Source organism: Sus scrofa, chromosome 2 (assembly GCF_054392235.1).
Source record: "Sus scrofa isolate SSC_HxYL_T2T_F1_AM1 chromosome 2, Sscrofa_HxYL_maternal_Yorkshire_Landrace_v2.0, whole genome shotgun sequence".
Lineage (NCBI taxonomy): Eukaryota > Metazoa > Chordata > Mammalia > Artiodactyla > Suidae > Sus > Sus scrofa.
The window spans coordinates 51498954-51526606 of record NC_139384.1 but is presented as its reverse complement, the minus strand read 5'-3'; the positions used below and the strand labels follow the sequence as shown (position 1 = coordinate 51526606).

Sequence of the window (27653 nt, the reverse complement as noted above, 5' to 3'; positions counted from 1 at the left end):
AAATTCTGACTGAGCTCATGGGCAATTAAGACCCATGATTCTTTTCCAAGAGCACTGCTGCTAAATCATGTCTCTCAACTGGGATTTCTATTAAACTCTCTTATCATCATATTGATTATTGCTCTATCTTCCTTGGATATTTGGAATCTTTTTTATTTTTATTTTTTTGTCTTTCTAGGGCTGCACCTGTGGCCTATGGAGGTTCCCAGGCTAGGGGTCGAATTGGAGCTGTAGCTGCCAGCCTATGCTACAGCCACAGCAATACAGGATCCGAGCCGTGTCTTTGACTTACACCACAGCTCACAGCAACACCGATCTTTAACCCACTAAGTGAGGCCAGGGATTGAACCCTCAACCTCATGGTTCCTAGTTGGATTCATTTCCACTGCACCACAATGGGAACTCTGGATTTTTTGAATCTTGAGTTGATTCACCAGGGCATTCAAAATTCTTCCCAGCTCATTCTTATTTTATCTATTTCCTTCCCTCCAGAAACACCTTTATGTTTTCATTGAATTCTTAACCATGGTTGGCTGAGGACAAAGACCTGTGGCATATCATCTGAGACTTCTCTACAGTAAATTGCTGTAAATCCATATGTTCGTACACTCAGTAAATATTCACTGAGCTCTTAGGACATGCCAGACATTATTCTAGGCACCGAGGGTTTGTTGATGAGTAAGAGAAATCTCAGTCCTTATGGGACTAAAACGATCACATTAGTCAACCTTGGGGATCTACCTCTCCATTAGTGGAATGTGTGGGTATCTGGGTTCCGGCAGATCCTTTATCTTTTCACAAATGCTAGTTCCAAACCTCTGGATCCAGGGGCCTGGAGAAATACTGTTCCTGAATGGAGAATTGAATGTAGGGCTGTTCTTCCAGCAAAAGCAAGAAGGCTCTCCTTGTTCTTGTCGTCTCAGTGACCAGGCATACCTCCCTAGGGGTTTCTGTCTCATTTTTCTACCTTTCTTACCTTTCAACCTGCTAACAGTCAGAGCAGCTTAGGGTTTGGGTGGAAGAGAAGGAAAGATGGTGAGCTTTTCACAGGCAAGTGGAATCAGGGATTGAGAATAACCAAAGTACGCTGGCTTTGGATCCAGGGGGCTGGAGGCAAGACCAACCAGGACTTTGTACAATGGAGAAAATAAGAGTGGTGACACGACAGAATCATGGTCAATGAGGAAGAATGAAAGAATTGGGGGCTATTTAGCTGGAAGAAGGAACAACGTGGAAGAGCTGAGACCTCTATTCAAATATTTATGCACATGCATTTCTTTCCCTAACCTCTGACCAGTTACAAAGCCAACTAGTAGAATTTTGTTGGCTGTAAGGAACCTGGATGCACTTGGATGAGTTTATGCCCCAGACCCCGACGACTTTAAGCCTTTAACAACAGTGTTGCTGCAGGGTGCCTGGCTCTCTAGTGGTGTCGTGGCATTGATCTCTTCCCCATAGCATCTGTGCTTCTCTTTGCAGGTCATTCTCCTTTCTCTTCCTATCCCAACCAACTAATTATCTTTGAATTTTCCTATTCGCATTCTGGAGGGAAAGAATCTGACTATCCTAATAATTTACCACCAATCCTCCTGGACAGACCTTGTCACATGCAGCTACTTCTTTGGTCATTGGCCAGTCTGCAGATGGGCTGCTCTTAGCCCAGGTGCTCATCTGGCCCAGTTATGCCTGTCCTTGTTCAAGGATCAGCACAGAGCCTCTTCTCTCAGCAGGGACTTGTGGGTCAGTCAGTTTCCCTTCTAAAGGAAGGTTGGGGGTGCTGGTCGCCATGATTGCCATATAGTTTTCCATGTCTGGCTGATTCTATTTCCCAAACATTTCCCTCCTCCATTTTCTTGTCTTTTCTATTTTGGCTTTGTAGGGCCACACCTGTGGCATATGGAGGTTCCTAGGGTTGAATCAGAGCTACAGCTGCCAGCCTTCACCACAGCTCACAGCAATGCCAGATCTTTAACCCACTGATTGAGGCCAGGGATTGAACCTGCAACCTCACGGTTCCTAGTTGGCTTTGTTTCCGCTGTGCCACAACAGGAACTCCCTCCATTTTCTGTTTCCAGGTTTCACCTCTGTTTCACCATTGTTTAGACTGGACTGTCAAAAATGTCTTCCAGTCTTCATTTTTCATATTATTGTCGCCACAATCTTTCTAAATCTATACAAAATGTAGTCTCACTTCCCGTTCCTTAGTATGTCTCCAAAGGAGTGGGAATCATAGGTCCAAACAAAAACCTGAACATGAATGCGTATCGCAGCTTTATTCATAATTGCCAAAACTTGGAAGCCACTGAGATGTCATTCAGTGGGCAAATGGACTAATAAACGGATACAGCCAGACAATGTAATATTATGCAGCACTGAAATGAAATGGCCTATCAAGCCATGAAAAGACACGGAAGAACTTTAAGTCACTATTACTAAGTGAAAGATGCCAATCGAGAAAAAAAAAAAAGGTAGTATCACTTCCCTGTCTAAAATCTTTCAAACGTTCTCCATCATTTTTTTTAAGGAAAAAGTCCTCCTTTGATTTCATCTCCTTTTACAACCTTTCCAAGTTCATTTCCCTGCCCCTCGTTTGCTGTTCATACGCCATTAAGGCAAACTGTGCTACTTTATTTCTCCAAGTTTTTGTAATGTTGAGTGCCAGGAAAACTCTTATTTATGTTCCAAACACTGTAGACATCATTGTCTCTGTGAAGTCGACTTTGGCAACCACCTCTGCTTCTGCTACAGAGCTAATCACTTTCTCCTCTGTGCATTGGACATGATTCTTTTGTTGTACTTATCATGCTGTATTAGAATTTCTTTTTAAACATTTCTTTCTCTCCTCCTAATTTGCATGCATCCTCAGAAGGGAGCTATTTGTTATGCATATTTGCAGCTCCAATAAATGTTTGTTGAATAGATGAACGAATGAGGAGATGATTGAGAAGAAGATAAACTGACCTACTATATGACACTGTGCTAAGTGCTTTCCATGCACTATCTCATTTAATTCTCACAACAGGAAGATAAGGAAAGGGAGGGCTTCAGGGCTTCAAAGGTCACGCAGCTAGTAACTTGGGGAACTGGGAGTTGAGCCCAGGTTTGTCTGACTCCGAAGCCCTCAATGTTTTCACTACATTAGCAGAGGAAGAAAGTTCTATGGAGTCTAGAAGATTCTAGCTGAATAAACGGAAGATTTTTTTGGAGTTCTGATTGTGGCTCAGCGGAAACAAATCTCACTAGCACTCATGAGGATGCAGGTTCAATCCCTGGCCTCCATCAGTGGGTTAAGGATCCAGCGTTGCCGTGAGCTGTGATGTAGGTCACAGATGCGGCTCAGATCCTTGCTGTGGCTGTGGTGTAGGTTGGCAGCTGCAGCTCCGATTAGACCCCTAGCCTAGGAACCTCCATATGCCTTGGGTACAGGCCTAAAAAGATTAAAAAAAAAAAAAAAAAAAAGGAAAGTTTTGTTGTTGTTGTTGTTGTTTTAAAGATTGGAGCTATGCAAAGTGCAAATGGGCTTTCTCCAGAGTTACCATGTTAACAAAATGGGAACTGCTGACTCACAGGGGTAGGCCCCAGGATGCTGATAAATTTTAATTTTCATAAACGACAGCAACGTCTTCTCAGATCCACCTCTCAGAGTATTGACAATAACAAGAAAAATAAATAAATGGGATCTAATCAAACTTCAAAGTTTCTGCACAGCAAAAGAAACCCTAAACAACACAAAAAGACAACCCACAGAATGGGAGAAAATCTTTGCAAGTGAATCGACTGACAAGGGATTAATCTCCAAATTTTATAAACAACTTCTGCAGCTCCAGACCAAAAAAACAAACAACCCCATCAAAAAATGGGCAGAAGATCTAAACAGACAATTCTCCAAAGAAGACATACAGATGGCTGAGAAACACATGAAAAGATGTTCAACGTCACTCATTATTAGAGAGATGCAAATCAAAACCACTCTGAGGTGCCACCTTACACCAGCCAGAATGGCCATCATCCAAAAGTCTACAAACAATAAGTGCTGGAGAGGGTGTGGAGAAAAAGGAACCCTAGTACGCTGTTGGTGGGATTGTCAATTGGTGCAACCACTGTGGAAAGCAGTATGGAGATGCCTCAGAACACTAAACATAGAACTACCATTTCATCCAGCCATCCCACTCCTGGGCATCTATCCAGAGAAAACCACGGCTCGCAAAGACACATGTACTCCAATGTTCATTGCAGCACTATTTAGACATGGAAACAACCTAAATGTCCATCGACAGAGGAGTGGATCCAGAAGATGTGGTACATATACACAATGGAATATTACTCAGCCATTAAAAAGAACGAAATACCAGCATTTTTTGCAACATGGATGGACCTAGAAACTATCATGCTAAGTGAAGTCAGCCATACAATGAGACACCAGCATCAAATGCTTTCACTGCCATGTGGAATCTGAAAAAAGGACAGACGGAACTTCTTTGCAGAACAGATGCTGACTCACAGACATTGAAAAACTTATGGTCTCCGGAGGAGACAGTTTGGGAGGTGGGGGGATGTGCCTGGGCTGTGGGATGGAAATCCTGTGAAATCAGATTGTTATGATCATTATACAACTACAGATGTGATAAATTCATTTGAGTAATAAAAAAAAATGAAAAAATAAAAAATAAAAAAAAAGTCTACCAGAACTTTTTTTCTTGTCTTTTGAGGGCTGCACCTGCAGCATATGGGAGTTCCAGGCTAGGGGTCGAATTGGACCTGTAGTGACTGGCCTACACCACAGCCACAGCAACAAAGGATCCAAGCCGCGTCTGCAATCTACACCACAGCTCAGGGTAATGCCAGATCCTTAATCCACTGAGCAGGGCCAGGAATCAAACCCGTGTCCTCATGGATCCTAGTCGGGTTTGTTAACCACTGAGCCATGATGGGAATTCCACTGGTTTGATTTTCAAAACTAAAGCCCTTGCCTATTTCTCCATAGCATGGTCCTCCTTGTAGAGCAGTCTGCAGCAGCCCCCAAACCCTAAGCTGCAGCTCACCCTCTATTCATACTTGGGAATCATTCCTGATCAATTCCTAAACACTTAAAAATGAAGCAATGACTGCCAGGAGCCAGGGCGGGTTTACCAAAAACAGGTAATGTCACTTCATATCCTTTCCTTTTTTCATGAGTTATTAGATCTGCAGAGCAGGGAAATCAAGAGGAGAGCATGTGTCTGAGCTTCTAGAAGGTTCTGACAGGTGTCTCGCGGGGCCCTGCAGAGTAGTTGGTGGGATCTAGGCAGAGAGTGAGGGAGTGAAATAGGGTCATGGTTGATAGATCAGCCATCACCAAAAAGCACCCATTAGTAGGGCAAAGAGGGTCACCAGAGTGGGACTTTGATGCCTATAAATGAGTAGAGGGAGTGGAGAGGACAAAGAGAAAGGGGCACTAACAGCCTAAGGGAGCAGCCCCCATCACCCTGCAGGAGCTCACCGTAGCTACGAGGAACCTCGGGTAAGTTACAGCCAGAGCCCCTGACTTTTCAAAGAAGGTGGAGATCTGAATTTGCCATTTGTGTGGCAAGCACATTTGAATTAAAGAACAAACTGCATGCATTACCAACAAAAGCATATCTGCAGGCCCAATACAAGCCATGGATGCCAGTTTTAATGTCTGGATTAAAAGTTTGCCGTCCGTTTACCAGAGGAATTTCTCTGGGTAATGACACCAGGCTCTCTTCTCTGTCCTGCCCTGTTCACCATGTTCATCGCAAACTTAAATGAGAACCCAGAAGGCAAATTGTTCACATGGACACAAGTCAGGAAACTGGGAAGGTGGGCTGGCAGGATCAAAATTCAGAGCGATTTTCACAGGCTGAACCACAAAACCCAACATGTCAAGAGGAGACTTATCAGAGAAAAATGTAAGGACATAAACCAGAGGTCAGGAAAGCTAGGCCATAGTTGGTCCTATTCATGTCTTACTGTGCCCTTAGTGAACCCTTTAGCAGAAAGCGTTCTGCTCCTTTTCTGATGGGCCCTTCTCCTCTGGCATTTCTGAGGGAGGTGCTGTCCCAGGACGCCCAAGGCCCTTCCCCTCCCAGAGGATGCTATTGTCCTCAGCCTGGGGCTTCTGCAACCCCCTGCTCCACCTCCTTCAGGCTGGAGCCCAAGCTGAACCAAGGAACCGGGTCTTATTTTTGTTTGTCTTTTTGTGGCCACACCCATGAAATATGGACGTTCCCAGGCTAGGGATTGAATCAGAGCTGCAGCTGCCAGCCTACACCACAGCCATGGCAACAACGCATCTGAGCTGCATCTGCAACCTATGCCACACCTTGCACCAATACCAGATCCTTAACCCATTGAGCGAGGCCAGGATCCTCAACCCACATCCTCATAGATACCATGTTAGGTTCTTAACCCACTGAGCTACAACAGGAATTCCCTGATTATTTTAGTGAAATCTGGAGTACTAAACACCATGGGAGTCACCGAGACCCAAAAAGGTTCCTGGCCTTGTCCCGCAGCCTTCACACCCTCTGGGCCATGAGAAGGTAATAAGCCCCACGAGGCTGGCGATACTGCCAGGAACAGTCGTCACTGTGGGACCAACACCAAGCACAAAGCCTGACCCAGATTAGATGTGCAGTAAATATTAGTGATCAGGGCTATAAAAACACACTTTTAGGAGTTCCCGTTGTGGCACAGCAGAACGAATCTTGACTGGGATCCATGAGGATGCGGGTTCAATCCCTCACCTAGCTCAGTGCATTGGGGATCTGGCACTGCCATGAGCCATAATATAGGTTGCAGATACGGCTCAGATCTGGCATTGCTGTGGCTTTGGCATAGGTTGGCAACTACAGCTCAGATACAGCCCCTAACCTGGGAACCTCCATATGCCATGGGTGAGCCCCTAAAAAGCAAAAACAAACAAATGAACAAACAAAAAAACAAATCACTTTTAGATCATCAAAGAAATGTACATATTGACTATGAATTAGTTGCCTCTAAGAAATTATTGTTAATTTGGAAAGTGTGTTAATGGCATTGGTGCATAAGAAAATATTTCTTTTTGTTTGTTTGTTTTTACTGGGGAAGGTGAAAATTAAAGCAATTTAAGAATGAGATGACATGACTTCTGAGATTTGCTTTAATATGTTCTAGTCTAAGAAAAAAAGGGGGGGCTAGATCAAACTCTGGGAGTTTGGACATTTTCATCATAAAAACTTTTTTAAAAATTGTGGGCTTCTCACCAGCTGGGGTGCCCTAATGTAACCAAGCAGGGCCCTGTAAGGCTCCTGAGCACACAAGCCTTTCTGTGTCCCCCATTTCTTGTTTTTAGGGGTTAAGCTTCAGCCTCCATGACTTCCCTGAATTCCAAAGGGCAGTTGCTAATCAGGGAAGGGAGAGGATGCAGAGACCAGGGAGAAGCAGTCAAGAGACAAGAGTGCAGCCTTGGGGCAGGATCCTGGTTCCTCCTCAAGGAATATACTCAACAATATCTTTGAGCTTTTCTGCAGAACTAAAACGCCAACAAATGGAAGAATTACTTGCAGAAGGATTCTTCATCCTGGGAAGAAGGAGGACCACCAGAACCAGTCCTGGAGCCACTAAACACCAGCTTTGAGAAACAATGCAAGCTTGCTTCTACTCTGATCCTTATTTTCCACTCCCCATCTATATAAAACTGAAGCAGAATATTAACTCAGGTAGTCAGTGTAGGAGCATGGGCTTCAATGCATTCTTTGATATGGCCATTGATTAACATTTGTGGCTTAAGGGCTCCAGGGAGTGACATCCCCACAGGCCTTGTTTACTATAGGGAGTGTACCTATGCCCAGATGGACATTAATCTCTAACCCCCTGTGACTCAGTCTATGGGAAGAAAAGTGCAAAGAAACTATGAGTTAAAGGACATCTCCACCCCTAAGACCCTATTGGACAAGGACTGACATAGGTAATTGAGCAAGGCCAATGGGAGAAAGCCACATCTCTCTGGACTCCACCTTGGTACACACCCCCCATCTTTAAGGAATAAAAACCCCTATAGGACAATAGAGAAAGGGGGCTATTCTTCCCCCTTCCCACCAGGCCTGGGAGCTACTTGATTTTCTTTAATAAAGACTTTTCTTGCTTGCTGCCTGTGTGTTCGCAAAGTTCATTCTTGGACTGCCATGAAGAAGAACCCAGATTCCAGCATCATCATTCTGGTATTAAAATCACCTCCTGGAGTTCCCGTTGTGGCTCAGTGAAATGAATCCAACCATGAGGTTTCCGGTTCGATCCCTGGCCTCGCTCAGTGGGTTAAGGATCCTGTGTTGCTGTGAGCTGTAGTGTAGGTGGCAGACACGGCTCAAATCTGGTGTTGCTGTGGCTCTGGCGAAGGCCAGCGACTACAGCTCCAATTAGACCCCTAGCCTGGGAACCTCCATATGCCACAGATGTGGCCCTAGAAAAAGACAAAAAAAAAAAACCTACCTCCTAATCTCTCCTAAGGGGAGCACGGTCTTTAAGGCATTTACCTGCTGTGGCCACCTTTGCCTGGCAAAGCAATAAAGCTGTCTTTTTCTCCTTCACCCAAAACTGTCTCTGCATTTGTATTCAGTCAGCACCAGTGGACAGAGGCCAAGTTTCGGCAACACTAACTAGATTCATTGCTGGAACCCCAGCCTGCTGCATATGCAGCCCTTCTGGCTGTGGGCTACGCTCCTTCTCTTTGGTTCCCCATGGAGTCAGGAGGAGAGATGCCTGCCTTATGATGAGAAAGGACCCAGAATGCTCTGCTCACAGTGAGCCTCCCCAGACCCTGAAGCAAGCAGTCCTGGGGTTGCGGTAAACAGCAGAGCTGTCAGAAAAATTATCCAAAGCTGAGGCAATAGGGTGGGTGGCACACCTTTCCAAAGCCATAGAGCAGTGAAGGGCATCCAAGGAATATCTAAAGAATTGTATTTGACTCAACTCACTGTGTGTGATTGATTGAGAGTCCCAGGTTTAGTAAAGTTAATACTCATTTGTTAGTTTTGACCACTAGAGAGGCAAATAATTTCTTTTTCTTTCTCTCTCTCTCTATCTCTCATTTTTTTTTTTTAATTTTTATTTTTATTTTTGTCTTTTTGCTATTTCTTGGGCCGCTCCTGCAGCATATGGAGGTTCCCAGGCTAGGGGTGCAATCGGAGCTGTAGCCACCGGCCTATGCCAGAGCCACAGCAATGCAGGATCTGAGCCGTGTATGTGACCTACACCACAGCTCACGGCAACACCGGATCCTTAACCCACTGAGAAAGGCCAGGGACCGAACCCACAACCTCATGGTTCCTGGTCAGATTCGTTAACCACTGCGCCATGACGGGAACTCCCTCCAAAGCCATAGAGCAGTGAAGGGCACCCAAGGAATATCTAAAGAATTGTATTTGACTCAACTCACTGTGTGTGATTGATTGAGAGTCCCAGGTTTAGTAAAGTTAATACTCATTTGTTAGTTTTGACCACTAGAGAGACAAATAATTTCTTTTTCTTTCTCTCTCTCTCTATCTCTCATTTTTTTTTTTTTTTTTTTTTTTGGGCCAAACCTAGGGCATATGGATGTCCCCAGGCTAAAGGGTCAAATCGGAGCAACAGCTCCCAGCTCATATCACAGCCACAGCAATGCAGGACCTGAGCCACATCTGTGACCTACACCACAGTTCATGGCAGCACTGGATCCTTAACCCACTTAGCAAGGCCAGGGATTGAGCCCGCATCCTCATGGATACTAGTTAGGTTCGTTACCACTGAGCCACCACAGGAACTCCTACAGATGCAAATAATTTCTATCCTGTGAAAAAGAAACCTCCAAAGATTACATCTATAGTTCTCTTGGACATTAATCAGTTTTGAGTCTAACCTAGCAGTCTTATCCTAGCATTGCCTATAAAAACCTAGTTTAAGTGCTCTTTGAGCCAATTTTAACACCTTACTCATTCCTTCATTGATTAACAAATAGAATAAAATTTTTTTTTACATTTTCATGTTATATTGGTGTGAGAGTGATTTTTTTTTTAACCCACTGAAAATTAAAATTTTTTTTATTTTCCATTTTTTTTATTACTCAGATGAATTTATCACATCTGTAGTTGTATAATGATCATAACAATCTGATTTCACAGGATTTCCATCCCACAGCCCAGGCACATCCCCCCACCTCCCAAACTGTCTCCTCCGGAGACCATAAGTTTTTCAATGTCTGTGAGTCAGCATCTGTTCTGCAAAGAAGTTCCGTCTGTCCTTTTTTCAGATTCCACATGGCAGTGAAAGCATTTGATGCTGGTGTCTCATTGTATGGCTGACTTCACTTAGCATGATAGTTTCTAGGTCCATCCATGTTGCAAAAAATGCTGGTATTTCGTTCTTTTTAATGGCTGAGTAATATTCCATTGTGTATATGTACCACATCTTCTGGATCCACTCCTCTGTCGATGGACATTTAGGTTGTTTCCATGTCTAAATAGTGCTGCAATGAACATTGGAGTACATGTGTCTTTGCGAGCCGTGGTTTTCTCTGGATAGATGCCCAGGAGTGGGATGGCTGGATGAAATGGTAGTTCTATGTTTAGTGTTCTGAGGCATCTCCATACTGCTTTCCACAGTGGTTGCACCAATTGACAATCCCACCAACAGCGTACTAGGGTTCCTTTTTCTCCACACCCTCTCCAGCACTTATTGTTTGTAGACTTTTGGATGATGGCCATTCTGGCTGGTGTAAGGTGGCACCTCAGAGTGGTTTTGATTTGCATCTCTCTAATAATGAGTGACGTTGAACATCTTTTCATGTGTTTCTCAGCCATCTGTATGTCTTCTTTGGAGAATTGTCTGTTTAGATCTTCTGCCCATTTTTTGATGGGGTTGTTTGTTTTTTTGGTCTGGAGCTGCAGAAGTTGTTTATAAAATTTGGAGATTAATCCCTTGTCAGTCGATTCACTTGCAAAGATTTTCTCCCATTCTGTGGGTTGTCTTTTTGTGTTGTTTAGGGTTTCTTTTGCTGTGCAGAAACTTTGAAGTTTGATTAGATCCCATTTATTTATTTTTCTTGTTATTGTCAATACTCTGAGAGGTGGATCTGAGAAGATGTTGCTGTCGTTTATGTCAGAGAGTGTTTGGCCTCTGTTTTCCTCTAGGAGTTTGATAGTGTCTAATCTTATATCTAGGTCTTTAAACCGTTTGGAGTTTATTTTTGTGTATGGTGTTAGTGAGTGTTCTAATTTCATTCTTTTCCATGTGACTGTCCAGTTTTCCCAGCACCACTTATTGAACAAGCTGTCCTTTCTCCATTGTATAGTCTTGCTTCCTTTGTCATAGATTAGTTGGCTGTAAGTGCATGGGTTTAATTCTGGGCTTTCTACCCTGTTCCACTGATCTATATTTCTCTTTGTGCCAGTACCATGCAGTTTTGACGACTGTTGCTTTGTAGTATAGTCTGAAGTCCGGGAGCCTGATTCCTCCAGCTCCATTTTTCTTTTTCAGGATGTCTTTGGCTATTCTGGGTCTTTTGTACTTCCAAACAAACTTTAAAATATTTTGTTCAAGTTCTGTGAAAAATGTCCTTGGTAATTTGATAGGGATTGCATTGAATCTATAGATTGCCTTGGGTAGTATAGTCATTTTGATAATATTAACTTTTCCAATCCACGAGCATGGTATATCTTTCCATCTATTTGTGTCATCTTTGATTTCTTTCATCAGTGGCTTGTAGTTTTCAGAGTACAGGTCTTTTGTTTCTTTAGGTAGGTTTACTCCTAGGTATTTTATTCTTTTGGATGCGATGGTAAACGGGATTGCTTCCCTAATTTCCTTTTCTGCTTTTTCATTGTTAGTATATAGAAATGCTGTCGATTTCTGTGTATTGATTTTGTATCCTGCAACTTTGCCAAATTCGTGGATGAGCTCTAACAGTTTTCTGGTAGAGTCTTTAGGATTCTCTAGGTATAGTATCATGTCATCTGCAAATAGCGATAGTTTTACTTCGTCCTTTCCGATTTGGATTCATTTTATTTCTTTTACTTCTCTGATTGCTGTGGCTAGGACTTCCAGAACTATGTTGAAGAGTAGTGGCGAGAGCGGACATCCTTGTCTTGTTCCTGATCTCAGCGGGAATTCTTTCAGCTTTTCACCATTGAGAATGATGTTCAGTGTGGGTTTGTCATATATGGCCTTTATCATGTTGAGGTAGGTTCCCATTATGCCCACTTTCTGAAGGGTTTTTATCAGAAATGGGTGTTGGATTTTGTCAAAGGCTTTTTCCGCATCTATTGAGAAGATCATATGGTTTTTATTCTTCAGTTTGTTAATGTGGTGTATCACACTGATGGATTTGCGGATATTGAAGAACCCTTGCATCCCTGGGATAAATCCCACTTGATTAAGATGTACAGTCCTTTTCATGTAATGTTGGATGCGGTTTGCTAGTATTTTGTGGAGGATTTTTGCATCGATGTTCATCAGTGAAATTGGCCTGCAGTTTTCTTTTTTTGTGGAGTCTTTGTCTGGTTTTGGTACCAGGGTGATGGTGGCCTCATAGAATGAGTTTGGGAGTATCCCTTCCTCTGCAATTTTTTGAAATAGTTTCAGAAGGAGATGTGTTAGCTCTTCTCTAAATGTTTGATAGAATTCGCCTGTGAAGCCATCTGGTCCTGGACTTTTGTTTGTTGGAAGTTTGTTTTTTGGTTTTTTTTTTTTTTTTTTTTTTTGTCTTTTTGTCTTTTGTTGTTGTTGTTGTTGTTGTTGTTGCTATTTCGTGGGCCACTCCCGCGGCATATGGAGGTTCCCAGGCTAGGGGTTGAATCGGAGCTGTAGCCACTGGCCTACACCAGAGCCACAGCAACGCGGGATCCGAGCCGCGTCTGCAACCTACACCACAGCTCACGGCAACGCCGGATCGTTAACCCACTGAGCAAGGGCAGGGACCGAACCCGCAACCTCATGGTTCCTAGCCGGATTCGTTAACCACTGCGCCACGACGGGAACTCCGGAAGTTTTTTAATCACAGTTTCAATTTCAGTTCTTGTGATGGGTCCATTCATCTTTTCTAATTCATCTTGGTTTAGTCTTGGAAGATTGTACTTTTCTAAGAATTTGTCCATTTCTTCTAGGTTTTCCATTTTATTGGCATATAGTTGCATATAGTAGTCTCTTATGATCCTTTGTATTTCTGTGGTGTCCGTTGTTACTTCTCCTTTTTCATTTCTAATTTTATTGATTTGAGTCCTCTCTCGTTTTTTCTTGATAAGTCTGGCTAGGGGTTTATCAATTTTGTTGATCTTTTCAAAGAACCAGCTTTTCGTTTCATTGATCTTTTCTATGGTTCTCTTCATTTCTAGTTCATTGATTTCTGCTCTGATCTTTATGATCTCTTTCCTTCTACTAACTTTAGGTCTTGTCTGTTCTTCTCTCTCAAGCTGCTTTAGATGTAAAGTTAGGTTGTTTATTTGGGCTTTTTCTTGTTTCCTGAGGTGGGCTTGTATTGCTGTAAACTTTCCTCTTAGAATGGCTTTTGCTGCATCCCATAGGTTTTGGAGTGTCATACCTTCGTTGTCATTTGCTGCTAGGTATTTTTTAATTTCCTCTTTGATTTCTTCAGTGATCCATTGGTTGTTTAGTAGCATGTTGTTGAGTCTCCACATGTTTGTGTTTTTTGCAGTTTTTTTCTTGTTGTTGATTTCCAGTCGTGTAGCATTGTGGTCGGAAAAGATGCTTGATATAATTTCAATTTTCTTAAAGTTACTGAGGTTGGATTTGTAGCCCAGGATATAGTCAATCTTAGAGAATGTTCCATGTGCACTTGAGAAGAATGTGTATTCTGTTGCTTTTGGATGAAATGTCCTGTAAATATCTACTAAGTCCATCTGGTTTAATGCTTCATTCAGGGCCTGTGTTTCATTATTGATTTTCTGTCTGGTTGATCTGTCCATTGCTGTAAGTGGGGTGTTAAAGTCCCCCACTATGATTGTGTTATTGTCGATTTCTCCTTTTACTGGTTGACTTTTGAATTTGTTTTCATTTTGGTCATTGTAAAGCTGAGGTTGGTAATCCCCAACCTAAAGCTTAAGTCCCACCTGACATGTCGTTTCGTAAATAAAGTTTTATTAGTATGGAGCTGTACCCGTCATGTACAGATTATCTATGGTTGCTTTTGCACCATGGCAGCAGAGTTGAATAGTTGGAACAGAGTTGGCATGTCCCACAAAGCCTGAAATCCTTCCTATTTGGCCATTTACAGAAACATTTTGCAAACCCCTGCAGTCACCTCACTTTGTGCCAGGCCGAATCTTTTAAAACCTCTTTTTATGATTACAGTGGGAGGATGGGGTGAAAAGGCGAGAAGATACAGAAGGAAAGGCCTCTGGGTCTCAAGGCAGCATGTGCTTTCAGAGATTTTGGCCACAAGACAGCAGGGCAGAGTCTGGGGTTCTGGGCATCCTTTGCTGGTCTGTCTGTACCCTGGAGACCTTGTGTGTGCTCCTGGCTTCTGCAGTCCTAGTTTGGGGTTCATGGACCTTTGGGTGAGGGCCACAGAATGCAGTTTCTGAATTAATGCTGTGGGGCAGGTGGAAGGTGGAAGGAACCGGTCACACATGGTTTTCAGGCTGAGATCTTGCAGCTGAGGCCCAAGGAAATGTCTGTTAGTGAGTTACTGATTGGCAGGTCTTGGACTCTCCTGCCCCTACAGTTCTTAGTGGAAATGCTACACTTTTCAGCTCCATTGGCCCATGCTTTGACAGGTGCTGGGTTGTTACCAAGTGTTTGGGAAGCGGGTCCCTCTGCCCTGCTGTCTGCTTGATGCATGACAAGTGGCAGCTGCCATTCTGTGTGCAGTGTGGAGACCCAGAGTCGGTCCTTGGCACCATGGAGAAGTGACGATGCCTTTTCCAAATGAAACATGACAAGTAGCACCTTAGGAACTGGAGTTGGGATTGGTTACTCAGAATAGTGAGATGGATTTTTTTTGTTGTTCTTGTTAATTAAGAACAAATGTTCACATGTCCCTTGTTCAGCTTGTAGAGACAGTACCGAAACTGGGTTTGCAAAGTGACACTGGTGGTTTTCTTCTTGAGGGTTATGTATCTCTGTGCAAGACCACTTATGGAGACACATTCAGCTTAGTTCCTGTCCTGCACATATTACAAAAATAGGTGGTAGAGTTTAATGATGTGTATTTAGTGGATACATCCATGGACATGCATATATTTATTTATACAAAGTATAAGTGATCATACAGATCACAGATGACCACAGCAAGAAGATACATTTAGCAAATGAATGAAGTATGTTACTGCTTAGCCTGCCATTGCCAAGGTTTACGGCTTGTTTATTTTTAATCATAATGATGAGGACGATGATATCTATTTATTGAGTACCCACTTAGTGCCATGTATGATGCAAGGTGCTATAATACATCTTCTCCTTTAATTCCCCCCAGCAACCCTTTCAAAGTAGTGTATTCATTTCCATCTATCTCAGAGCAGTGGCCAGAGTTACTCAAGGTCACAGAGGCTCCGGCTTGCAGCTCTGGAGGTGGAGAAGCAGAGTCCTGAGGGGAGCCCCTGCTTTCCACAGTCAATTTTTTCATTGCCCAGAGAGGGCTCAACTGAGGTTTGATGAGTAACCACACACTGGCTACTGGTCACGTTACCATCCTCTACCATAATTCTTCACCAAGCTTTTGAGGAGCATGGATCAGGCAACACAGGAGTCTTCATATGGTCTATTGGGGGCGCTAGTGCTCTACCAGGGGCTTCAGGAGCTGCTCGGAGGGAAGAGTGCTGCCAAGCAGAGTCTCCTACTCAGCTTTGTCCCAGACTGTTCTGCTGTTCTCGGTTTGATATGATGAGCTTCTGTATAATATTTCAGCAGAAAAGCTTTTATTTTCCTTATGTGTTTGTGTACATGTGTACATATATATGCATATACACACATAAATTTGAAACTGCTGCATGTGAAGTGTCTGGCACATATTAGGGATTTTATTGATACATTTAACACATACTTACTGGACTCCTACTGCATGTCAAGGACTGTGTTAGCAGCTTAGGACATAGTGGGAACCAAAACAAACATGGTCTCTGTCTTCATGGTGTTTACATTCTAGGGGGTGCATAATTATAAAGGGAAATCAAAGAGTTCTTGTCATGGCTCAGTGGTTAACAAACCTGACTAGTATCCATGAGGACACAGGTTTGATCCCTGGCCTTGCTCAGTGGATTAAGGATCCGGTGTTGCTTCGTGCTGTGCTGTAGATCGCAGATGAGGCTCAGATCCTGCCTTGCTGTGGCTGTGGTGTAGGTTGGCAGCTGTAGCTCCAATTCCACCCCTAGCCTGGAAATATCCATATGCTGCAGGTGTGGCCCTAAAAAGCAAAACAAAACAAAAAAAAAGTGCAATTGAGGTTAGGAAGAAAATAAATAAAAGATTCTATCCATGCACATACAAGGGTCATATGCTCTGGACCAGAAATGCCCAACAGAAGTATACTGTGAGGCACAAATATGAGTCACATATATAGTATAAAAATTTCTGTTAGCCACATTAGCAAAAATAATAAAAGAGGTGAGATTAATTTTAGTATAATATTTTCCTTAACCCACTATATGTAAAATGCTATCATTTCAACCCATAATCAGTATTAAAAATTATCAATGAGGCATTTTTTTTGTTCTTATTTTTGTACTAAGCTTTAAAAAATCTAGTGTGTATTTTACATGTATGGTGCATCCCAAGTTGGACTAGCCAGTGCTTAGCGGCCATATGTGACTAGTGGCTGCAGTATTGGTGTAGCTCCAGACCAGGAGGTCAAGGAAAGCCTCCCTAAGAAGGGACCTTTTAGCTGAGATCTGAAGGATGAGGAGGAATTGAGGAGGTAAAGCAGAGCATATGGGGAGAGCCATCCAGGGGAAGGGAATGGCTCATTCTGGCGGCAGGCATGTTGAAAGGACCTGAAATACAATCAGTTGGCTTGTCTTAGTGAGTTGGGCAGAGCATGCATGATGAGGCTTACACAGTATCTGGTAGCCTAAGTTAAGAAATAGGGTTTTTAATCTTAAGAACAGTGGGAAGCCACTGAGGAAGTTTAAGCTTAACAATTGATGCATGAGCACGAGGCTCATGAATGGGACGTACAAAGATCACCAGCATTTCCCTCAGGTTCCTGCAGAGGTCACAGTCTTCCTACATGCTTTGAGCTTCCCTGACTCACAGCATTTGGGGGTAGGACCAGCTCCTCTGCCCTGGCCCTCCCCATCCACCTAATGCCATTAACACGAGACCCACACACAGGTATGTCCCGGACCATGCTCCTCAGACAAGGGGTACAGGGGTGTTTCTTGGAGAGGAAAGAGATCACACCCAAGTGGTAGATGATACATGAGGTCGTGTGGACAGAGGGGCAGTGGTTCTTTCAGCAAATATACTCTGGTTGCAAGAGGCTCCCAGGAGGAAGCAGAGTATCTGGTTGCAGAACACAGCCCCGGGGGAGCGAGTTACAAGAGAGAGGCAAAGGTCAGGGTCCCACCAAATAGGGCGGGGTTGAGGACAGGGTTCAAGTCTAGCATAGAAACCAGTGCTGCAAGAGAAACTGGACAGGAGCTAAGATGTAAGGATGAGCCCACTCATAATGAAGGAGAGGGTCAGAAGCAAGAACACATTATGCTCAGTGAGCACCTGATCTCAAGGTTTCCTGTGCATGAGGCTGAGGCCATGAATGTCTTCTTGCTCTGGCCAGGCTGGCTGCAGAACTGGGCTGGGCAGAATTTTCAGGGGGTGGCCTCAGCATCTGGAGCTTTGTAGAGAGAGGAAAATCAGGGCTTCTGCTGTAGAAAGCAGTTCCCATGTTGCATTCTCTGAAAGACTGGTGGGCAAAGGACATGAATTTGTTGTGCCCACTCTGTCCTGCTCTTGAAGACTCAGAATACATGAATATATTCAAAGCCCTGGGGAGTCCTGTGGGAAACAACCGTCTTTGCTTAATCTATCATTTCCCAAATGATCAGTGCGTAGGACTTTACATCAGCTCCAAGTCTATTAACCTTCGTCGACGCAAGGGTTGACGGAACACCCTGTGGGAAATGCTGCCCCAGGAAATGAACTTGGAGGCCAGCCAAACCCCTGGTGAGGTTTGTGTGTGTATGTGTGTGTGTGTGTGTACACGCACACATGCACACCAGAGAGAGTGATGCATCTTCAAATGAACCATGGAAATTGTATTAATACCACCACCTGCTGCCTAAATTGGCCACCATAATGGGCTCTGACCAGAACCTGAGTCTTTGCTTTGGTCCCCTTTATTTCATTCCCAGAGAGGCTCTGTTTACCTCACTTTCACAAGAAAAAATATGAAAAATTCAACAGGACAGCTCTCCCATGAAAATGCCAGACTCCACCCATCCCCCACCAGTGTCAGGGCAGTTATATTTCAATGCTTTTTTTTTTTTATGGTATTAATTACCAGCAGGTGTTCTAGGATGTGTCAAAGGCAGCCTGGCAAGCACTCAGCTCAGCATGGTGATAGCCTCCATCTGTGTGCAGAGGGTCAGTGGTGTACTGGTTAGAACAAAACTCCGAAGTTGGTCTCTACTTTTGAGGAAGAGTATTTAACTTGCGAGGGTACCTGAGTGACCAGAGGTGACCTGGCTTCCTTTGTTACTGATCCAAACTTGAGTCCACTTGCCTGTGTGCATTAAAGCCAATCTGCTGACACTGGGTTGTGGTGAAGGAAGGTATAGTATTTATTGCAAGATGTCCAATATGGGGCCAAGCAAGGAGAATGGGCAGCTCATACTCTAAAGACCTGAACTCCCTGATGGGTTTCGAGGAAGGGTTTTTAAAGGCAGGGTGAGGGAGAGGTGGGGGTGTGTAATCAGCTCATGCTCAGTTCTCGGATGAGTCGATGTTGAGGTAATGGTTGAAGTTTCTGGAATCTCAAACATCAGTTCTCTGGTTTGAACTGATCTGGGGTCTGTGTGCTTGTGGTCAGCATGCAGTTAATGTTTTCCACTGGTGGGAGTTTCAGTATCTGCAAAATAACTCAAGAATATGGTTCAGGATCTTATCTATAACTCTCAAGGAGGAACAAAACGTCCTTGACTTTGTTTTATAGCTAAACTATTATTTTGTCTTGCTTGACTGTTTTCCTTTGTTTCTGTATTTTCTCACTTTGATTAAATATGCTCTTTGAAACTTGGGGAAGGTCTAGGAGGCTAAATCTTTTCTATAAACAAGAGGCAGAAGACATGAGTGGCAGGGATGGGGGGTGTCTGTCCCTGGGAAGGCCCCACAACCACAGGGCCCTGCTCTGTTTCACCTTGAGCCTCACCTTCTTGGAGGAGGCAGCATTGCCTAGTCGCCTAGCATTGTATGGGCTGGAGCTTGACTGCCTGCATTTGAATTTTGGCTCCATCATTAACCAGCTGTTTGACCTTGGGCGAGTTATTTAACCACTCTTGGCCCTAGTTCCCTAATCTTAATAGCATCTACCTCATGGGTTATAGTGAAGATTAAATATATGTAAAACTCTTAAATCACAGAAAAAGGTGCAATACACTGTAGCTATTATCATGATTATTGGGAGGGTTCCTCACTCTAATTCTTGCTAACACTTTTCTATTAGTTTTGGATTCAGAAGTGGTGCTGGGGGAAGTTATTTCCCTTTTAATGCTTGGCTCAGAAATAGATTTAAACGCCATCTTTGGTTTTAAAGAGTCTACTGAGGAAGAACAAGAGTCTACTGAGGAATAGACCTTAAGACTACGAGTATCATCATCTCAAACCAAAGCACATAACACAACATTTACCCTCTTCTTTGGACTTAATGTGGGGATTAAATCAGATGGTGTATGCACAGTACTTAGCATGATGCATTTGCATAGTAAAGTTTCATTAAATTTGGTCTATGACCATGGTCCCAGTGCCACCAGTGGTCTTAGAGTCAGGGGAGGAATTTGCAGGGTGTTCCATGTGTTTTTTAACTTATTTCCCCTGTAATAAGGGCTCAGGGGCTCAGGTCAACACCCATTTGTGACTTTGACTGGGGAGTTCCACTTCATCCCTGTTTTTCCTCTCTCCACGCAGAAATGCTCTTTGTATCCTTTCAACCTCTATACTTCCTTCACTATCCTCTGTGATGTTTTCCTGGGAACATCCTAGGTACGTTCAATAGCTCTGAAAGATCTAAGCCACACATTCTGCATTGTTGGCAGGACTGATACCATTTTGTAGTGGGGAGGCGGAAGGGCCCTCCCAGAACAGAGGGAAGGCAGCTTGCAATGCCAGCATCTGTGCGTGCCAGTGTAGTTCTGCAACATTGTAACATAACCTGTATCCATGAGCGCAGGTGTATCTATAACTGTCCACTCAAAAATTATGGAATACTTTATAAGGGAGACAAAGGGACCTAGATGTAGCGGGAAACCTAAGGGGGTATATAAGGCGATGCTCCCCTATATTTGGGGCTCAGCCTTTGACTGTTAATCCTCTGAGCCAGTGCTGGCACGAATAAACGCTGCTTCCTGGCAAAAAGGCCTCGGTGTCCTATCTCCCTGTATGAGAATCCTACAACAATATAGTCACTGAAACAGTGGAAGAGTATAGCTCAGTGCTATGGGCTCAGTGGTGCCTCTCTCTCCTCTCCCCCCCGCCCCAGACAAATTCATATGTTGAAGCTTAAACCCCATGTTGATTGTATTGCCTTTAAGGAGGTGATTAAGATTAAAGGAGATCCTAAAAGTGGAGCCCTGATATGGTAGAATTAGTGTCCTTATAAAAGAGGAAGAGACAGGAGACACCAGAGATCTCTCTCTCTCTCTCCATCATGTGAGGACACGTGAAAAGGTTGCCATCTGCCAGCCAGGCAGATAATTCTCACCAGAAAATTAGCCCTGCTAGATTCTTGATGTTGGACTTTTTTTTGTTGTTGTTGTTGTTTTGTTTGCTTTTTGTTTTTTGTCTTTTTGCCATTTCTTGAGCCACTCCCGCCATATGGAGGTTCCCAGGCTAGGGGTCTAATCAGAGCTGTAGCTGCTGGCCTATACCACAGCCACAGCAATGTGGGATCTGAGCCGTGTCTGCAACCTATACCACAGCTCATGGCAACGCTGGATCCTTAACCCACTGAGCAAGGCCAGGGATCGAACCCGAAACCTCATGGTTCCTAGTCGATTCGTTAACCACTGAGCCACAACGGGAACTCCTTGATGTTGGACTTTGCAGCCTATGAAAATACATTTCTGTTATTTAAGCCACACAGTCTAGAGTGATTCAGTATGGCAGCCTGAGCTGACTGATACCCTCATTGCCTAGCTAACATGTGGTCTGCACTGGGGGTACACCAATAAGAAAGCCCTAGTCCCTGACTTCAAAAATATTATTGCCTTGGAGTTCTTGTTGTGGCACAGTAGAAACGAATCCGACTAGAAGCCATGAGGTTGCGGGTTTGATCCCTGGCCTCTCTCGGTGAGTTAAGGATCCAGCATTGCTGTGAGCTGTGGTATAGGTAAGCAGCTGCAGCTCCGATTGGTCCCCTAGCCTGGGAATCTCCATATGGCTCGTATGTGGCCCTAAAAAGACAAAAATAATAAATAAATAAATAAATAATCGCAAAAAAAATATTACTGCCTTTCCTAAGGGGAGCAAGTTGAGACAAATGTATGGTTAGAGACTAAGAGACACCATGATAAAGGTTTTGGTAAAAGCCTGCACAGTGTGCCATGGGGCATGGTGGAATATAACATGGTGATTGGGCTTTGGAGTCACATAGAACAAGGTTTGAAACCTGTATTTGCAATATAACCTCAGTCAAGTTACTTATCCTCTGTGAACCTCAGTTCCCTCATCGTAAAATAATAATAATAATAATTCTACATAGGGTTATTATGAGGATTAAGTGAGGTGACGCTGGTAAGGCACTTAGAATAGACCTGTGGAAAAGTACTCACAGTTATCTACAATGCTGTTGTTAACAGCACATGAAAAGGGCACTGTATTGCTGGAAGGATGGTCAGAAAAATCTTTCAGAGGAGACAAAATGGAGCTGAATTGTATAGGACGAGGAGGAATTATCCAGAAGAAGAAAGGCCTGAAAGACACTTGAGGTAGAAGGAACAGAATTTGTAATTATTGGGGACAGGAAATTGCATGCTACTTTTGAGGGATTTCCAGTAGATTAATATGACCTGATTAACTCTCAGTGAGTGCAGGGGCTGTGGTGGGAAGGCACAGGGTGTGGCAGTGGATGAAGAACAAGTAAGGTAGTTAGGAGTTCCCTTGTGGCATAGTGGGTTAAGACTCTGGCATTGTCCCTGTAGCAGCTCGGGTTGCTGCTGTGGTGCAGGTTTGATTGCTGGCCCAGGAATTTCCACATGCCATGGTTGTGACAAAAATAAAAGAAAGAAAGAAAGAGGAGTTCCTGTCCAGGCTCAGTGGTTAGCAAGTCCAACTAGGAACCATGGGGTTGCAGGTTCGATCCCTGGCCTTGCTCAGTGGGTTAAGGATCTGGTGTTGCCGTGAGCTGTGGTGTAGGTCACAGACATGGCTCGGATCCTGCGTTGCTGTGGCTGTGGCGTAGGCCAGGGGCTACAGCTCTGATTGGACCCCTAGCCTGGGAACCTCCATATGCCAAGGGTGCGGCCCTAGAGAAGACAAAAAAAAAAAAAAAAAAAAAGGGAAAGAAAGCAGAAAGGTAGTTAGGGGCTATGAAGGCAGAGTTTGCACTTTATTCTGAAGATCTTGGGGAACCACTGAAGAATGTTAAACAGTAGGGCTTGGAGTCATCATCAGATTTACATTTTCTAAAGGGCCTCTGGCAATAATGTGGAAGACGGATTGGTTGAGAAGGAGTTGATAGGAGACAGACTTATGTGGATGTTTTAATGATTAAAGGAGAAAAGGCAAGAGTCTTTAAGGCAATTACGGCAACAACAACGGAGACAGAAGTTGACAGATCTAAGAGATTTGGAGACCAGTTGCGAATAAGAAAGGGGCAGGCAGTAAGGAGAGAGAGAAAAATAGAGAACATGGACCGAATTGACTCCCAAGGTTCTGTTTTGGCTTCAGGGTAGATGGTGGTCTGAGACTGGAAATTCTGTGATTCTCTGAGATTAGAAAGGCTTGGAAGTAGAGTGGGAGAGATGCATGTGGGACACAAGGTTTTGGTGTCTGTGGGTCCTTCACATAGAGATGTGCTTCAGTAAGAGCTGAAGGTAGAATTCTCAAGCTCTGCAGAGAGCTCTGGGCAGGAGACACAGATTTGGGCTCATCTCCATGCTAGAAGTTGAAGCCAAGATTTGGAGGAAGTCACTTAGGGGAGACGTGTAAAGCAAGGAAAGAATGCAGTGAACATAGACATTTTGGGGAAAGAGGAGCAATCAGAGCAGGTAAAGTGATGATCAAGTGGTCAAAGTTTCAGGAGGAGGGAGTGGTGGAATATGCTTTAGGACATACCAGCAATGCTAGTGCCACAGAGAGGCCAGACAAGGTAAGCAATGTTGGATCTGACAGTCAGTCATCGGTGGGCTCAGGGGAATCATTTAAAGCTGAGGAGTGAGTGGGAGTTGAGAAAGCCTGACTGTTAAAGTGAGGGCTAAAGAAAGGAGGTTACCTTAGGAGGGCCATAAGAGGCCCCCCTTTGAAAGAAAGGAGAGTCTTGTGCACATTTATAATCTGTGGGGAAGAAACCAGGGGAAAGGATAAGGTTGGAGTTACAGGAGATGATTGTTGATGGGACCAGGCTCCCAAAGGAAACTTCCCTACCTGGGAAGGGTCTGGAGAGCACAGTTGGAAGTCTAACTTACTTACTTATTTATTTATTTGTCCTTTTAGGGCTGCATCCATGGCATATGGAGGTTCCCAGGCTAGGGGTCAAATAGGAGCTGTAGCCACTGGCCTACACCACAGCCACAGCCACACCAGATCCTTAACCCACTGAGCGAGGCCAGGGATCGAACCTGCATCCTCATGGATGCTAGTCAGATTCATTTCTGCTAAGCCATGATGGGAACTCCTTGACGTCTAACTTTAGATGGGAGGAGGGAACACCCTTCTCATTGAGGAAGGGAGGAAGGAGAGAGATACATGCAGATGAAGGTGAGTTTGAAGGTGACAAGGAAGGGAGTTGTCTGGGTGGCTTGGATTTCTCCATGGGATAAGAGATGAGATGAGATGAGGAGCTTGAAAAGGGGGATAACCATTTAGAATAGTGACCAGAATCTGGGAGAAAGCTGCTAGCGACAAGCAGGAGATGTCTAGCAGCCCAGAAAACTTAGCATTTGCAATAGGATCTATGGGGCAAGATAACTGAGCATCCTGAAGAGAGAACAATTAAAGTGCTGCTCATCATGGGAAAAAAAGGAGCTACAAGGAGACAGACAGATTGGGAGATTAGAACATGGTCAGGAGATGGGAGGTCTCTAACTGGAGGTCTTCATGATGTATTGGGAGTAAGAGAATCAGAGATTTGCATATTGGAATTTTAAAATAGTCAGAGAGCAGGACCAGATGGTAAGATTACAGAGGTGGGAGAAAGGTAAGTTTCTAGATGTGTCGATGGTTGTCTGTGGTGGCTCAAGTAAATGAGCAGGAAGCTTTTGTATTAAAAAGGGCCAGGGTCAGGGATGGGTCTTTTTTTTTTTTTTTTTTTTTTTTTGTCTTTTTTGCCTTATCTGGGGCCTCTCCCACTGCATGTGGAGGTTCCCAGGCTAGGGATCGAATCGGAGCTGTAGCTGCCAGCCTACGCCAGAGCCACAGCAACGCGGGATCCAAGCCCCGCGTCTGCGACCTACACCACAGCTCATGACAACACCGAATCCTCAACCCACTGAGCAAGGCCAGGGATCAAACCCTCAACCTCATGGTTCCTAGTCGGATTTGTTAACCACTGAGCCATGACGGGAACTCCAGATGGTTCTTCTACACTAGTGATTCTCAAATTATAATATGCACGTGGGTTACTAAAGGATTTTGTTAAGGTATAAATTATAACTCATGACGTCTAGGGTGGTCTTCTGCATTTCAATAACCATCTTCAGTCATGCTGGTTTTACAGGTCCAGAGACCATACTTTAAGAGGCAAGACCTAAGCGGACATTGAAATGGTCCAGGATGAGGGTAGACCCAGGGGTGGAGAGAAAGTCCTTGCTCGAGGGTGCTCCTGACTGCTGTCATGGAAGGGAGATAGAGTAAGACAGAGGAGAAGTGTGAGGGGTCCAGCTCTGCCTCGCATGTCCCACAGCAACCTTCTCACAATAAGAGAGAAGGCTGCTAATTGGCTAGCAACCCTTGATATTAATTGACTCAACAGAATCAGTCCCCCGAAGCCTACTTTGCATAATTAATGAATGCTCAGCTATAAGCTGCTGAAAACACTGAAGCCAAAGTGTTATAATTTTCTGATCAGCTAAGCAGAAACACCACAATCCATACCGTTTGTGGACACAGAGTAAAGCCTAACTCTGGCTAATTATTGAGATTGGGTATAGAACCCATGGCTTTGCCATGTTCTAATAGGGGGAGGCATGGCTGGACTGAGACATGTGGGAACCCCAGGCAGGCTGAAATTTGATGCTTCTCCAACAAAATATTCTTTAAATATTTGTTTAGCATTGAGTTAGAGAAGAAAGAAGCTGAGTGTAGCCTTGAGGAAGAGCAGAGTCGGAAAGGGTTGGACCAGGTGCAGTTTCTCTGTTGTCTCAAGCCATTCAGCTCTGGCCCACACTTTCTTAACATACTCAGTAAAACAAGACCCTGCAGTTATAGGCCCACCTTCCCTAGAAAGCATGTTTGCTGCATGTTTGCTGCCCCCATAAATCTATGTATTATGGGGAGGTCCTATCTTCCATCCCAGGCTGTTCTCTGAAGGGCTGTCTCTAAGAGATCTTTTAACAAATAGGTTTTTTTTACATCTTGTTACACTTCTAGAGAATTTTATCCTCACTTTTGGAATGACTCTATTGACACTGGCATAATGACTCAGATGGCAGTGTCTTTGGCTCTGAGGGATGGTGCGGGATAGGTCAGTCTCCTTAGCACTCAACCAGGGCTGCAGTTAATGGGGGAGAACTGGATCTGTGGTGCTTACTTAAGCCATTGGTTGGATGATTTGAAGAGAAGTCCTTGTAACTTAGAAGCATAATTCTGAGCCAAACTACGTTCAAATTTCTCTTCCACTATGTATGAATAGTTACCTGACTATGGATAGGACACTTAACTTTTCTTAGCCTCCTGTCCCCCATCTGTAAAATGGGGAGAATAATAGTGGTCTCATCTAATGTGTTTCTGAGAACTGAGTGAGCACTTAAACAGTTCTTGACATTTCATAAGCATTCAATAAATGTTGACTATTATTATTATTCAGTAGCTGTGTTAGTTTTCTGTGCTGCATAACAAATGATCACAAAATTAGTGGCTTAAAACAACATATATTTTAACATTTGGAAGTCAATTAATGTAATATACCAAATCAATAAAAATAAAGGACAAAACCACATAATCAACTCAGTAGGTACAGAAAAAGTGCTTGGCACAGTCCAACACTCCTTCATGATAAAAACACTCAACAGAGTTCCCGTTGTGGCGCAGTAGTTAACGAATCCCACTAGGAACCATGAGGTTGCGGGTTCGGTCCCTGCCCTTGCTCAGTGGGTTAAAGATCTGGCATTGCTGTGAGCTGTGGTGTAGGTTCCAGACGCGGCTCAGATCCTGTGTTGCTGTGGCTCTGGTGTAGGCCAGTGGCTACAGCTCCGATTGGATCCCTAGCCTGGGAACCTCCATATGACGTGGGAGCGGCCCAAAGAAATAGCAAAAAGACAAAAAACAAACAAACAAACAAACAAAAAAGATCAGAAACAAGACAAAAGTATCCCTTTTCACAACTTCTATTCAACGTTCTGCTGGAGGGTCTAGGTGGGGCAATTAGGTAAGAAAATGAAATAAAAGTCATTCAGTTTGGAAAGAAAGATGCAAGGCTATTTCACAGATGATGGGGCTACATATAGAAAATCCTAGGGAACCAAATAAAAATGTTTAGAACTGGAGTTCCCACTGTGGTGCATCAGGTTAAGGATCAGGCATTGTCTCTGCAGTGGCTTGGGTTGCTGCTGAGGTGTGAGTTCGATCCCCAGCCTGGCTCAGTGTTGCTGGACCTGTGGCATAGGCTGCAGCTATGGCTGAGATTTGATCCCTGGCCTTGGAATTCTTGTATGCCATAGGTGTGGCCCCCCAAAACATTGATCAAAAAATTTAAAAAACTAAAGACTAGAAATGGTTAGAACTACAATAAACAAGTTTGGTGAGGTTTTGGTATACAAGATTAATAAACAAAAATCCATGGTATTTCTATACACTTACAATGACCAATCTAAAAAAAGGAAATTAAGAAAACAATGCCAGTTATAATAATATTTTAAAAGTTTAGGAATAAAGTTTTAAAGGGATTGAAAAATTTATTTGTGAAAACTACAAAACTTTGTTAAAACTAAAAATTAAATAAATGGAAAGATGTCCCATGTTTTATGGGTCAGAAGACTTAATATTGTTAAGACGGCAACATTTGAAAACTGGATTATAGATTCAATACAATCCTTATAATCGCAGCTGTCTTTCTTGAAGAAAATTGCAAGCTGCTCCTAAAATCATTTGGAAATTTAAGG

At 43.7% G+C, this 27653-nt stretch overlaps 1 long non-coding RNA gene across 5 annotated transcripts in view; it reads left to right on the top strand.

Annotated features, from left to right (window-relative positions):
- LOC106509423 (uncharacterized) overlaps positions 1–27653 on the top strand; it is a 193437-nt gene that overhangs the window by 53341 nt on the left and 112443 nt on the right. The window contains exon 4 of one of the 5 annotated variants that reach the window (XR_002341574.2): positions 493–3674. The exons of the other annotated variants lie outside the window; for them this stretch is intronic. This is a non-coding gene — a long non-coding RNA (uncharacterized LOC106509423). Of the gene's footprint in view, positions 1–492; positions 3675–27653 lie in introns of those variants that run through there. 5 annotated transcript variants of the gene reach the window in all.